The 10,670-nt window shown below is 36.7% G+C and overlaps 1 long non-coding RNA gene across 1 annotated transcript; it reads left to right on the top strand.

The window, feature by feature from the left end:
- The first annotated feature begins 1,354 nt into the window (after positions 1–1,354).
- Positions 1,355–5,874, top strand: LOC132542035 (uncharacterized). The gene is made up of 3 exons (XR_009553168.1): positions 1,355–1,455; positions 3,723–3,766; positions 5,426–5,874. It is a non-coding gene; the product is annotated as an uncharacterized LOC132542035 (long non-coding RNA).
- The last annotated feature ends 4,796 nt before the right edge of the window (positions 5,875–10,670 follow it).

Below are 10,670 nucleotides of genomic sequence, written 5' to 3'. Positions count from 1 at the left end.
AGCAGAAAGGGAGAGGCTCAAGTAGAAATGCAGCACTGCATTGCCAGAACCATATCTGCAATCACTTCAAATGTGGTAAATTTAAAGGCTCATGTGAATCACTCAGGAGCTACTTCAGAAAAGGTCAATACTGCTGTTAAGAGCTGTAGCCACAGGCTCTTAGTTAACTCCAGAGGACCCTGCAGGGGACTAGGGAACTGAATACTGTGCCCTTGTGGCAGCAGAGAGCTAACCAAATTCAGCTGCCACAGAACCCTGGTGAAAAATATTAAACTGCTTTACAGGCTCCCAGCAGGTCCCACTTTCAGTAATCAGTCTGAGAAGAGAAGGCAGTCTGGGGATCTGTCACCCAAGCCCCATTGAACTACGGCTCTGTTTAGGAGACATTAGGTACCATAATATTATTATAGATATTAGGTGCCATAATGCTATGTCACTTCTTCAAAATTCTTCCTCTTCATCCACAATTCATATACAAAACATAATGCTCCAAAATGTATACAGCCAAATAGACCTACACCAAAACATATCGTTGTGAAATTATCAAAACTCAAGGACAGAGAAAAAAATTAACAAACTTCCAGGAAAAAGAAAGAAAAATGACTTATAAAAGCAGTCTGACTTGTAGTCTGACTCACATCAGACCTTTCCGCAGGAACCATGGAGGCAAGGAGAGACAGGAATGGTATATTGAATGTTTTAAAAGACAAAAATCAAACAAACAACAACAAAAACAAAAACAAAAAAACCCTGCTAGCCACACATAGTTTACCCTGAAAAAGTATCATTCAAATGTGAAGGACCAATCAAAATAGTACCAGACATATAAAAACTAAAGAAGATTCCTATTGCCTTGTAAAAGTTACTAAAAGGAGTGCCACAGAGGAAGAAACTCTCAGCAAAGTGATACACACTGCAACAGATCAAGAAGCATAAGCCATAGAAATATGAGAAAACTGTAAAGCATTAAAAAGAAGGAAGAAATTAATAGAGGATGTTCAAGCAAAGAAGGTGAGATAAGAATGGTTCTAAAAATATTCTTAGATGTATTTATATATAAAATATACTTATATATGTAGTATATATACTACTATGTATAACACATTAAAATGGATACTTGTTTTTTTTTTAATGATGTCATTTTCCCTCTGGTATTTAAAAATATTTCTTATGTAACTTTTTGTTTGTTTTTCTCACTCTACTTATTATGAATAATATCTTAAAGTTCTTCAATTTAGTTTTCATGCTCAAGAACTTGTTATAGTTTATGTCTGTTACCAAATGACTTGCATTTCTCTGAAAAAAAAACTGCCAAATGTTTCTGTCTGTATTTGCAAAATAATATACTGAGATACATGAACTTGTTCAAAAGAAAAAGAAAGTAGTCAAGCTGTCAGTAAGATTTTGCAAAAACAATGGTGGTTATCCTTGGAGGAAGAGGAGAACCTGGATGAGGTGAGTACATGTGGAACTATTTCCCTGTAATCTTATTATCTTGTAAGCTATTATTAAATTACTAGTAAACTGAAGAAAAAAATACTGAGAGTAATTTTGAGTTTCTAGTTTTGGTTTCTAAAGTCTGAAAGTTATTTTCCCAATCCTTACAGCAGGAGGACAAACTTATCTGAAGAGCAATGATTATTTTTATAATAAAAAGACGTAAGACAGTTTTGACCACAAAACAAATCATTGTTTCTCAAACTGGTGAGTCCAGAAGCAAAAATTAATACCGGAACCCTGGTAGAAAAAGCTGACCATAATAAGCAAATTACTGGAAGCTTAATGTAGATAAGTGAAAAAAATCTATACTGAGCCATACTATAATTATATTGGAGCTATCATAGGTTAAGAGAACAATATTGAAAGAAGTCAGAGGAAAATTCTGCTTTATGGCAATTTACAGAAAAAAATTAAAAGTATGCTTCTTGGCATATTTTTATCTTTTGTCATCTTCAAGGTTTCACACCTCATGGCTGGCTTCTTCAGATAGTAACATAGAATGAGAGAGAGAGAAAAAAAAGAGAGAAAGAGAGGCTACCAACAGCACTACTTTAGCACTTGTGAAGAACCCCCCCAGGTGGCAATAAGAGCTTGATCCCAGGTCCTTGTGCTCTGTAACATGTGCATTCAGACAGATGTACCAATACTGAGCCCCAAGTTTAAACATTTCAAGGGAATGCACAAATATTTTATGGTTGGACATAAACATCTTAGGGACGTACATGTTTAAAAAATCTTTCTTGTAGTGTGCAAAACACTCTATATTAGACTTGTTATTTTCAACTCTAGTGATTAAATCAATTTCTATGTTTACTCTGCAACTCCTGATGGGTATCCCAATGATGTAGGTATAGTTCAGGGGTATCTGGAGAGTCTTTTGATCCATTATCTGTATTTACCCAGTTATTGGCCAAACATTTCTAGAGGCTCGAGATATGAATGGTAAGAGAAAGCAAAGACGTTGTGGTATAGCTGGTTCTAATACAAAGTTATTAATAATTAAAGAAGTGGATCACATATCCATAAGTTACAAGCACTATGAATCACAGGGTCCTCAACACTGCAGCACTGCATAATTATGTGTGAACCTTCCTTTTTTGTAAATGAGAACCAAGGGCTTGAATCCAGGCCTTTGCATGTTGTTGTTCTTATTATTGTTACTATTATTACTTTAATTTTCTTACCAGAGCACTGCTCAGCTCTCCTTTATGGTGGTGCCAGGAGTTGAACATATGACTTCTGAGCCTCAGGCATGAAAGTCTCTTTGCATGATCACTATGTTATCTCCTTGGCCCTCCAGTCACTTCTTTTTAATTTTCACAATAACCTGAAACTTGGTACACAAGATGAAGTTATGACCCACTCTGACAGTCTTTTAGAAAGTTTAATGAAAGCAAATTAGTGTCAAGTATAATGGTATACTTGGTATTATATATATATATAATATATATATTATATATAATATATATAATATATTATATATATACCATTATATATAATGGTATACTTGAAAGTAGCTTTTTGTAAATTTATAATAACTTCTATGGGTATGTTTAAGTTTATATCTGGGATCGCAAAGGGTGAATTGGAAAAAAAAAGAAATACTGTGTAAGGGGGAAATACAAGTTTATGTGATTGCATTCTTCCATCCTTCATTCCTAGTTCTGAATCCAATAAGTATGAAATCCAAGCACTATTTCCTTTCTATTCTTTGCAAAGACATGATCAGCTAAATGATTAAGCTATTCCTTTGAACCCTTTATCACTATCTGCTTAACATAACAAGTCTTTCAGTTGCTCCCTCTAATTTGCAATGAGACAACTGCCCTGAGGTTGCCAGGGTTTGTGGGATGTTCATGTAATTTTATGTTTTATTTCTTGATACTTTTTTACATCAGAGAAATAATTCCAGATGGGATAGATAATTGGCTGTTTTAAGCCTTTAATTCTATTTTCTAAGAATGCCTTTGTGCCAGTGTTAGGTTAGAATAAATGTGCATTTCAGTTAACACCAATTAGTCACCCCCTCAAAATGGTCAGAGGTTAGAAATACAATAATTTTCTGGGGGAATTTGTCCACTGCTATTTCGAAGCCTTCATTTCTGCTTCATGATGGGTGCTATATTTTAGTTTTAGTAGTATTTCCTTTCATCTATTTAGGATTTTTAATGAAACACCATACACTGGAGAATTTATAAATACCAGAAATTTATGTCTCACAGCTCTGGAATGTCCCTGGCAAAGGCATGAGCTTCGTCAGATTCTGGTGAGAGATCGCTTCCTCATTCTTTGGCAGTATTATTTATGGTGTTAATACATGGTGGAAAAGCCAAGGAATTTTTTTTGGTCTTTATATATATAAAGTTTTTGCAGCATTTATTAAGGGTCTATGGCTATGATTTTTTAAATTTTATTTATTCCCTTTTGTTGTCCTTGTTGTTTTATTTTTATAGTTATTATTGATGTCGTTGTTGCTGGATATGACAGAAAGAAATCGAGAGGGGAGGAGAAGACAGAGAGGAGAAGAGAAAGAGAGACACCTACAGACCTGCTTCACTACCTGTGAAGTGACTCTCCTGCAGGTGGGGAGCCGGGGGCTCGAAGGGGATCCTTACGCTGGCCCTTGTGCCACATGTGCTTCACCTGCTGTGCTACCGCCTGACTCCCTATGATTATAATTTTAAGCGTATCTCAAAGGTCCCTCTTCTCAATATCCTGATTTTTCAGGGGTAGGTACCAAACATAAGAATTTAGAAGTAAAGGCTTCTCTCAAATCATACCAATTAATACTGCAACTGCTGATCCCAACCTATTCAATGCGACCAATGCCACCTCGACATATTTCACTTCAGACTCTATCCAGAGACGTCAGGCATGGAATATCAACACTTCAGCTTTATTACTCTGGTGAGACCTTTCCTAGCTCATAGATCTCCTCAATTCCATTTCAGGTGATACACTTCCTAACAAAACCTAGATATAGATCAGGGCCTGTGAGATAGGGCATATGTGCACATGTAACCATAAGTTAGGGCAAAATATATATCTTAAAGTGCACAATAATTTGCAGTGAGTCAACAAATGCAGCAAGCAAGTAGAAAGACCTAAAAAAGACATCATAAGGTACCTAATCAAATAGTTTCTACTTAGACCTAGACACCTATTTCCTATTACACTCCCCTCAGCCACGCCAAAGCTAAGTTTATCAAAGTAAGGACTGCAAGAGCTGAATAAGGACAAGAGACTGGCATACTTAATGATGACTCTTTAGTCACTAACAGGCCACCTCACCACCTGAGGCCCTAGTCGGGGAGTCCTGAGATTCCCAAATAGACATGATGGGCCTAGACCTATAACAGATCCCTCTCCCTATTGTCACTGGTCACCTCCATTAGGAAAAACATAATGGACCCCTTTATTAGCCCCCATAGGACCTTGTCTTCAATGTGATTAACAATGGTAGGGACTGTTCCATTCTCTGAAGGGAGATTGGGCAACATAGCTCTACCACTCAAGGAAGATGGGTCCTGAAATTAGTACAGCCTGAATGTTCCTAGCCATGACCACAGAATGTGAGCTTAGACCTATGAGGTTACATATGCTCTTGTGCTGAATATGGGCCCCAGATCAAATCAATGAGGTTTACAGTTAACAATATTTATATACTTTGCTCATATTTGGGAGCTACTCTCTTCCCTGATCCAGCTTTCTATTCCTTTTTCCAACTATGACAGCATCTCCCTAGACAATACCTTTGGCACAAGTGCATGTTAGCTGTCAGACTCAGGCAAAAACTAGTAAAGTCATAGGCCCATTAGAATATACCTAAAATTTGAGATCCCCAAATCTTCATCTGTAATATTCTTGCCCGTAGGTTCATATTAGTCAACAACTTGTTCTGCTTTATATCTTAATTCTTTTTCAGCCACCAGGTTCCAGATGCTATCATGATGCCAACTTGACTTCCCTGGGCAGATTACCCCAGCAATGTGTCCTGGACCACTGCTTCCCAGAGCCCTGCCTGACTATGGAATGAGAGAGACAGGCTGGAAGTATGGATTGACCAGCCAATCCATCCCATGTTCAGCAGAGAACTATATAAGCCAGACTTTCTACCTTCAGCACCCCACAATGATCCTATCCTGGGTCCATACTCCTGGAGTAATAAAGAATAGGAATGCTATCAAGGGAGGGGATAGAATATGGAGTTCTGGTGGTGGGAATGGGTGGAATTGTACCCCTATTATCCTATGGTCTTGTCAATATTTCCATTTTATAAATAAAATAAAAAATAAAAAGGAATTGGTCTTGGTCCAGTCTTAATGGAAAACAATCTGAATATTTCTCAGAACAGTAAAAATGAACCTACCTTATACACAGCAATTTCTCTCCTAGAGATTTATCAAAAGGAAACAAAAATAGCTATCCAAAGAGATATGAACACCTATGTTCATAACAATACAATTTGTAATAGCTATAACATGGAAGCCATTCAGATGCCCAATAGCAGAAAAATAACTAACAAAACTGTGATATTATATATGCCATGGAATATTACTCACCTGTTTAAAGTATGAAATCCTCTTCTTTGCCACATCTTGGATGGAACTTGAAGGAATTGTGTTATGTGACATAAGCAAAAAGAAAAAATTACAAGGAGAAAACTTATGGGTAGAACTTAAGAAACAAACAAAGAAAGAAAAAGCACCAGAAACTTGGATTTGGTGTGTTGTATTCCATCAAAGGAAAACAGAAAACTACAGAGAAAGAAGGGATAGAATGGGCTTGAGGAGACTTTGGGATTCTGGTGCATAATGGTGTAAATGGACTTAAATTGGCAAAATAATGTTCTGCAGACAACTATCATGGGGAAATGAGAAATTGTACCTATATGTTGACAACAGACACTTTACTATAACCCACTAACCCCTCAATAAAATTAAGTAATTTTCTTTTACTAACAAAAAAAGAAAAGAAAACACTTATCTTGGGGATTGAGAGATAACTCACTGTATAGGGGTCATATCTTGCCTATTTTAAAGTCTGATAGTACATTGGAATTTTATAATACCAGGACAAGTTCCAGAACTAGGATGTATCTCCTTTTCTCTTTCTTTCTGTCTTACAGAAAAAGTAGGAAAGGAAGGAATGGAGAAAATACAAAAGGAAGTAAGGGAGAATAGAGGGAAAGAAGCAGGAAAAGAAGGAGAAAGGGAGAAAGGAAAAAGGATGGAATGAACTAAGGAGGGAGGGGAGGAGGAAGGATAAGGAGAGGAGATAAGAAAATTATGATGGGAGCCAAGATGGTGACTTGGAGACAACATCCAATGTGAGCTCCATAAAAAGCAGATTTCAACCTGGGACTCATAGGAGAGAGAAGAATTTCAGACCATTGGTGGTAAGGGGGAACAAGGAGTGGTCAGAGTGACACCAAAAATGAGTCCTATAAACCACTCTTTGGCTGGCAAACAGAGGCCAAAAGGATAAAGGAAAGGAGGAACTTTGGCTTGGCTATTAGTGAATTCACACTGTCCCCTCACCTCAAAGAAAGAGGTAAAAGAGCTTAAAAAAAAAGAGAGAGATTTAGAGACACTGAAAACAACAAGAGAGACATATGGGATGATCTCAAAATAAGTAACATTCATATAATTGGCCTACGAGAAGAAGAAAGAGAGGATGGGAAGTAAACATTCTAGAGGAAATGATAGAAGAAAATTTCTCAGACCTACACAACAGAAAGGACATTAAGATTCAAGAGGCTCAGAGAGTCCCAAACAGAATCAACCCATACCTGAAGACACATCATAGTTACAATGAAATGAAGTAAGGATAAAGAAAGGATCGGAAAGGCTGCAAGAGAAAAACAAAAAGTCACATACAGGGGAAAACTCATACGACTATTAGCAGACTTCTCCACTCAAACTCTAAAAGCCAGGAGAGAATGACAAGAAATCGACTGAGCCCTCAATGTAAAAGGGTTTCAACCAAGGACAATATATCCTGCTAAACTTTGATTTAAACTAGATGGACAGATCAAAACATTCTCAGAAAGGCAAAAATTAAAGGAGGCAACCATCACCAAGCCTAGCCTGATAAAGGTTCTAAAAGATCTCCTATAAACAAGAACATTACCATAATACTTGCTATATCTCAGAGCAAATAAAAAATACAATAATAGTGGGAGATCTTAACACACCATTCTCATACTTAGACAGAAGAACAAAGCAGAGAATCTACAAAGAATCAAGAGAATTAAACAAAGAGATGGACAGACTAGACCTCTTGGACATTTTCAGAGTTCCCCTCCCCCCCAAAAAATGGAATACACATTCTTTTCAAATCCAGACATCACATCCTCAAGGACAGACAACTTATTAGGCCAAAAAGACAGTATTAACAAATTCAAGAGCACTGAAATCATCCCAAGCATCTTCTCAGACCACAGTCAAGTAAAACTGATATTCAACAACAAAAAGAAAATTATGAAAAGTCACAAAATTTGGAAACTCAAAACATGCTGCTTAATAACTTCTGGGTCAAAGAGGCACTCATAAGAAATGCAAATGTTCCTAAAAACAAATGAAAATGAAGACACAAGATATCAAATTTTTTGAGATAAAGCTAAAGCAGTACTGAGAGGGAAATTCATAGCCATACATTCACACATTAGATAACAATAAAAAGTTCACATAAACTACCTTACTGCACCTTAAGGACTTAGAGGGAGAGGAACCCTAAAGCAACCAGATGAAAAATAAATCACTAAACTATAGCAGAAATAAACAACATCAAAAATAAGAGAACCATACAAAAGATCAATGAAGCCAAATATGGGTTCTTTGAAAAGTTAAACAAAGTTGACAAATCCCTAGCCAAACTCACTAAAAAAAAAAGAAGAGGGGGAAAATACTCAAATAAATAGAATTGTAAATGATAGAGGAGATATCACAACAGACACCACAGAAACCCAGAAAATCATGTGAAACTTTTATGAAGAACTATACACCACCAAACTAGAGAATCTGGAAGAAATGGAAGAATTTCTAGAAACCTATACCCATCCAAAACTGAACCAGATAGAACTAAAGAACATAAATGCACCAATCACAGACAAAGAAACTGAACAGTTATTAAGAATCTTCCCAACAATAAAAGTACTGGACCAGATGGCTTTACAAATGAATTCTACAAAACCTTCAGGAAATAGTTATTACCTATACTTCTAAAGCTCTTCCAAAAGACTAAAGAAACAGGAACACTCCCTTCCACCTTCTATGAAGCCAACATCACCCTGATACCAAAAGCAGATAGGGACACAACAAAAAGGGAAAACTACAGACCAATACCTCTGATGAACATAGATGCCAAAATACTGAACAATATCCTGCCCAACCAGATACAGCAGTATATCAAAAAGATTGTTGATCACGACCAAGTGAGATTTATCCGAGGAATGCAAGGCTGGCTCAATATACGTAAGTTAATCAATGTCATTCACCACATCAATAAAAGCAAAAGCAAAAACCACAAGATTATCTCAATAGATGCAGAGAAAATCTCTGACAAAAATCCAACACCTATTCATGCTCAAAACACTACAAAAAGTGGGAATAGATTGGAAATTGCTCAAGATAGTGGAGTCTATATATAGCAAACATACAGCCAACATCATACTCAATGGACAGAAGATGAAAGCATTCCCCCTCAGATCGGGGACTAGACAGGGCTGTCCATTATTACTATTTCTCTTCAACATAATAGTGTAAGTTCTTGCCATAGCAATCAGGCAAGAGAAAGGAATACAGATTGTAAAGGAAGAAGTCAAGCTCTCACTATTTGCAGATGATATGATAGTATATATAGAACAACCTAAAGAATCCAGCAGAAAACTACTGGAAGTTATTAGGCAATATAGCAAGTTATCAGGCTACAAAATCAATGTACAAAAATCAGTGGCATTTCTTTATGCAAAAACTAAATCTGAAGAAGAGGATATTCAGAAATTGCTCCCATTATCTGTTGCAGCAAAATCAACAAAATACCTAGGAATAAACCTGACCAAAGAAGTGGAAGACTTGTATACTGAAAACTATGAGTCACTATTCAAATAAATAGAATATGATACCAAGAAATGGAAAGATATCCCATGCTCATGGATTGGAAGAATTAATATAATCAAAACAAATATTCTCCATATTTAATGTGATACTCATCAAAGTTCCACCAAGCTTCTTTAAGAGAATAGAACAAAAACTACAATAATTTATCTGGAACCAGAAAACACCTAGAATCGCCAAAACCATCTGAGGAAAAGAAATAAGAATGGAGGCATCACACTCCCAGATCTCAAATTATATTATAAGCCCATCATCATCAAAAACAGTCTGGTACTGGAACAAAAATAGGCACACAGACCAGTGGAACAGAATTGAAAGCCCAGAACTAAACCCCCACAGCTATGGGCATCTAGTCTTTGATAAGGGGGCCCAAAGTATTAAATGGAGTAAGGAGACTCTCTTCAATAAGTGGTGCTGAAAAAAAACTGGGTTGAAACACGCATAAGAATGAAACAGAACCATTTGATCTCACCAGAAACAAAAGTCAACTCCAAATGTATTAAGGACATGGATGTTAGACCAGAGTCTAATACTTAGAGGAAAACATTGGTGGAACACTTTCCCACCTAAACCTCAAGGACATCTTTGATGATGCACACCCAATTGCAAGGAAGAATAAAGCAGAAACAAATCAATGGGACTATATCAAATTGAAAAGCTTTTGCACAGCCAAGGAAACCATTACCCATCAAGACCCCGGCTCCCCACCTGCAGGGTAGATGCTTCACAGGTGGTGAAGCAGGTCTCAGGTGTCTCTCTGTCTCCCTTCCTCTCTGTCTCTCCCGTATCTCTCAATTTCTTTCTGTCTCTATAAACAAGAAATAAATAAAAAAAGAAAAGAAATCATCACCCAAACAAAGAGACTCCTCACAAAATGGAAAAAGATCTTCACATGAAATACATCAGACAAAAGGCTAATACCCAAAATATACAAAGAGCTCAGCAAACTTAGCAACAAAAAAGCAAATGACCCCATCCAAAAATGGACAGAGGATATGAACAGAACATTCACTACAGAAGAGATCCAAAAGGATAACAAACACATGAAAAATT

The sequence above is a fragment of the Erinaceus europaeus genome, chromosome 1 (assembly GCF_950295315.1).
Source record: "Erinaceus europaeus chromosome 1, mEriEur2.1, whole genome shotgun sequence".
NCBI classification, from domain to species: domain Eukaryota; kingdom Metazoa; phylum Chordata; class Mammalia; order Eulipotyphla; family Erinaceidae; genus Erinaceus; species Erinaceus europaeus.
Note: the sequence above shows the minus strand (reverse complement) of the source record. Positions and strands in the feature narration are given on the sequence as shown.